This window comes from Saccopteryx leptura, chromosome X (assembly GCF_036850995.1).
Source record: "Saccopteryx leptura isolate mSacLep1 chromosome X, mSacLep1_pri_phased_curated, whole genome shotgun sequence".
Classification (NCBI taxonomy): Eukaryota; Metazoa; Chordata; class Mammalia; order Chiroptera; family Emballonuridae; genus Saccopteryx; species Saccopteryx leptura.
Window position 1 is genome coordinate 108,929,930 of NC_089516.1, and position 4,668 is coordinate 108,934,597.

A 4,668-nucleotide genomic window follows, 5' to 3' on the forward strand; every position below is an offset into this window, starting at 1 on the left:
GTAGTAGTTGCTTCTCGTATGTGCTTTGACCGGGTGTGGGGCAGCTGTGTTAGGCTTGCTCACGGGGTTACCAGCTGCAAGCCCTTGGCCTGATTGGTACGTGAGTGTGTAGCTGCGCCACGTGTGGTGTGTATGGCCTATATAAGGCTATGGGTGCTTGTGCTCAAGAAAGATTGGGGACTGCGGATGTGTAGATTGCCTGCCCGCCACTGTGAGGGGCCATATTGCTGTTTGTTTGCCTGAGAGGTGGTTTCCTCTGCCTGTGTGCTTGTCTGCCATTATGAGACTTTATTAAACGGGTATGGCCCGACCCTTTCCGGCTCCGCAGTTTTTCTACCATCTTCCTGAGTCCAATGTGAACCTACCTGGCCTCAACCACCAGCATTACCCCAGGCAAGCCTGAGGTTTTGAACCAGTGACCTTAGCACTCCAGGTCAACATTTTATCCACTGTGCCACTATAGGTCAGGCAAGCTATTCTTTTCAATAAAGGTGATTTGTCTAATTTGTTAACTACGTGTTACTTCACTCTTATCCTTTGTAAAGCTTTGCACATACATAAATTCCTGTTCTCCAAAACCTGTGGTTAGACCATCTGGATAAGTTTTGCTTAATAAACATAGTTATAAAACTTAAAACACACATCCACTGAATTTTGACCAATAAGCCAAGAATTAGCTTTGAAAAAACAAGCTGCTTAAAAGCATGCAAGCCAGATACAGTTTCTAGTCTCTTGAAAGTTTTCCAACTGGAGCAGCTCTGGTGTTCTGGCTAGAAGCTGGGCAAGCTGAGAACCCAGGGCTTGCCCTCCCTGGCTGGCTCCTAGAAAGACCAGGCTGAACTAAGAAAGGTTCCCGTGCTTTGTTTCTGTTTTGCCAGCCGCTGCCATCGATACTCAAGTTTGGGTAGAAAGTAAAGGGCAGAATATCAGATCCCTGGAAGCAGTATGCCACCTGAGGCAGGAGTGGCAGGGAGAAAGATTGGCTTGCTCTCACATTCCTGCCAAAGAGGAGGTTCTTGGCACAAGCAGTGGCTCTTGGGAAGGTCTTGCTAACCCTTAATAGAGCTCTGCTGAGTTCTTTTATCCTAAAGCACCTGGCAGGGCCCTGTAGGCAGAATTCTAATATTAACAAATTGAATATATCTGGGGAGGCCTTTTGCAAGATGACTCATTTGATACAGCTGGGCAAATGGGAAGTTAAACTTTCAGGCCCCATATTGAAAGTCTCAGTAACTTCTGATCTATAGAACTGTGCAGGGATGTGTTCTTTAGTCCATTTATTAACCATACACCTCCAAACACACACACACACACACACACACACACACACACACACACACACACCCTCCTTGTGAATAAGGGGAGAAGTGAGTATCTGTGATTTGACTTTAAAAATATGCAAAAAAATGTGTACAGTTTCACCTGTCTTTAGTGGGTGCTCCAAGGTCTCCTCACCATTACTACTTTCTCAGCCAGCCCATTGATTTGACTGGTTGGGCCTTGCTCTTAAGATACACAATTTCATTTCTTCAGTAACATTCAGGCTATCAGTATTCTTCCAAAATGGATAACATTTTAGAGTTTACAATCCATTGGTTCTTCACTCTACAGAACACATGCTTAGCTGGAATCTTCATCAGATCAAGTCTATGAGCTTGTTAGGGATGGCTGTAACAAAGTACCACAGACAGGGATGCTTAAATGACTGCCATGAACTGTCTCTCAGTTCTGGAGGCTGGAAGTCTGAAATCAAGTTGTCATCAGAGTTGGTTCCTTCTGAGAGTCATGGGAAAGAGTCTGTTCCATGCTGCTCTAGCTTATGATGGTTTGCTGTCAAGCTTTGGTGTTTCTTGCCTTATAGAAACAGCACCCTGATCTCTCCATCTTACATGGCATTCTCCCTGTATGTGTCTATAATGCTGGTGGCTGAGGCTAGGCAGGTTCACATTGGATTCAGGCAGATGGTAGAGGAACTGCTGAGCCAGAAAACATAGAGCCATTCCTGTGTAATAAGAGTCTTGCAACGGCAGACTAGCAAACAGGCAAGGGAAAACTGCTTCTCAGAGAAGCAGGCAAATGAGCAACAAACAGACCCTCACAATGGTGGGCAGACAATCCGCAATCCACAACCTGCCCTGCCTGAGTCAAAATACCTGTAGCCTTACATAGGTTATGCACACATGGCTTTGCCACATGCTCATGCACTAATTATGCAAAGTGCAAGTGAGCAAGCCCAACACAGCTGTTTTCCCAACAGTGTTCGTACCCCAATATGTCCTCATCTTAACGAATTACATGCCCATCTTCTGAGGTTCTGAAGGTTAAGACTTGAATTTTGGAAGGACACTATTGGGTAGACAGCTGTATTAGGCTTTCTCGCTTGTACTTTGCCTGATTAGTGTGTGAGTACGTGGCAGCCCCACGTGTGTATAGCCCATGTAAGGCTCTGTATACTTGCCACAGGAAAGATTGTGAATTGTTTGCCCGCCACTGAGAGGGGCCGTTTTGCTGTTCACCTGCTGCCGTGGGAAGTGGCTTTTCCCTGCCAGTTTGCTCATCTGCCATTGCAAAACTCTCTCAAATGGGAATGACCCTATGCTTTCTGGCTTCACAGTTTCTCTACCATTTGCCCAAATCCAATGTGAATGTACCTGGCCTTGGCCACTGGCATTACAGACGCAATTCAACACATAACATCAAATATCTAAATAGAAATTTTTTGTTTCTCCACTGACTTTCCCAAAAATATTCTAAATAGGTTTATTTAGGTATAACTTTTAATTCAATAGATAATACAAATTATATTAGATACATTTTCAAATGGTATAATTAAAGAAAAACTGATTGCTATAGAATGGTAAAAAAAAGGCACAGAATGTGAATGCAAAGTAGTGTTTTACTTATTGTAACAATAGATTAGAAGGATAAAGAGAAGACAATGACAGTTTAGCAGAACAAAACACATTGGATTAAAGTGAACAGATTTTCCCAACCCTCCACCCTCCCCGAGATATTGGCAGCAGGAGAAAAACCTAGTCTCTAGTTACTCAGACCCTGTTTTCTTGCACATTGTGGAAGCTGCTGGCTCTTCAAAATGAACAGATTGCTATGAGCTGAAAGGAGGAAAAGACACAAACACAGCTGCGACATTTGCAAACGCAAGAGGAAATGGGCAAACAAGATGAACACCCCCAACAGCAGTGGATGGGGGTGGAGAGCAGCAAGGAGACATTTGCTGGAATCTGAAGACACTACAGTCTGCCATTAAGTTGTGCAAAGCTAATCAATTCCCCTTTCTGTGCTTCAAGAAGGGAGGCAATGAGATGGGGAGTGTCTGAGGGACAAAATGACAAGCCAGCAAGCCAAAAGGTATTTTAGGAAGCAAATACACCATAGTTCAGAGCTTGTTCCTTACACTTGCATGTCCAGAAACTCAGTCTCATGTGTACTTCCAAATGGGTCAGATTCAGGAATACTGACCCAAGCTTCCAATTTTATATCATAAGAGACTGCTGTGTGAACCAGAATCCCCATGTATTCATTTAGGGGACATTCCTTTACAGAGAAAGAAGTGGGGTATGAATACGAATGTTCTACCCAAACCATTTCCTGAATTAAGGTACCACAGATACAAATTCATTATCTGAGGACTGCGGGATGCACATGAATTCAAAGGTCAGAAGACTAAGATGCTGTTTCTCAAGGAGATCTCAAACCAACCATAGTAAGGCCAATCCCTCAACTGAGAAAACAGCCCCCTCATGTCTAGAATGTGTATGCTTCCAGGAATCTCTCTGAGTTCCTCTGGCACTGACCACTCCAGGCTTCCATGCTGACTATCCTTTTCCTGTTGGCCTAGTCTTTCCTTCCCTTCATCTCATTGGTTCTATTAGAGCCAAGTCTCTCTTCACTGCTTCTAGTCTTACCTCTACTATTCTGTCTCTATTATGTGCAGGTTATATGAGTCAGTATCTTCACAATCTGAGGTTTACTATCACCTTCACATGTGAACTTCAACCCACTTTAAAAACTCAGCATTTCAAATTGGTGTTTGTACACGCACACATACACACACACACACACACACACACACACACACACCTCAGAGATATTGCAGGTTCAGGTTTCAGACCACTATAATAAAACAAGTCATAATCTTTTTGCTGGTAGAGGGTCTTGCCTTTATTTTTTTAAAAATGCAGCATCTGAGAAATGCAATAAAGCAAAGTACAATAAAGTAAGGTATGTTTCTCTGTGTGTCAAGACTATACTTTTAGGGATCATTTCTATAGTTTGTTTCTCTGTGTGTACACACACATACATATGAGAAAGAGTACTTAGATCTTAGTACTTGATCTCTTGGACATATTTCTTATACTGTAGAATCCAGAGAAAGAAAGAGGGATAAAAAAGGAGGTATGGGGCTGGGGGTAGGGGGAAAGAGACCTGTACCTGTGATCAGAGCTACAGGTGAAATAAAACCCCCTAGGTTACCCAATGAACTGGCTTCCAGATTCTTCGTAGAAACAGCCCTTTGTCTCCATACTTTGTGTAGCTACTCTTTTAGCTACTCCATCTCAGACCATCCTGCAAAGTTTGTTTTCTGAAGCAGGCTCCATCACATCCTTCTTGCTGGTTCTGATGCGCTCCCAACCCCCACCCTGGTTT

General features: G+C 43.4%; 1 pseudogene; it reads left to right on the top strand.

The window, feature by feature from the left end:
• Positions 1-4,261: 4,261 nt before the first annotated feature.
• LOC136386560 (small nucleolar RNA U3) lies at positions 4,262-4,352 on the top strand (annotated as a pseudogene).
• Positions 4,353-4,668: the final 316 nt, after the last annotated feature.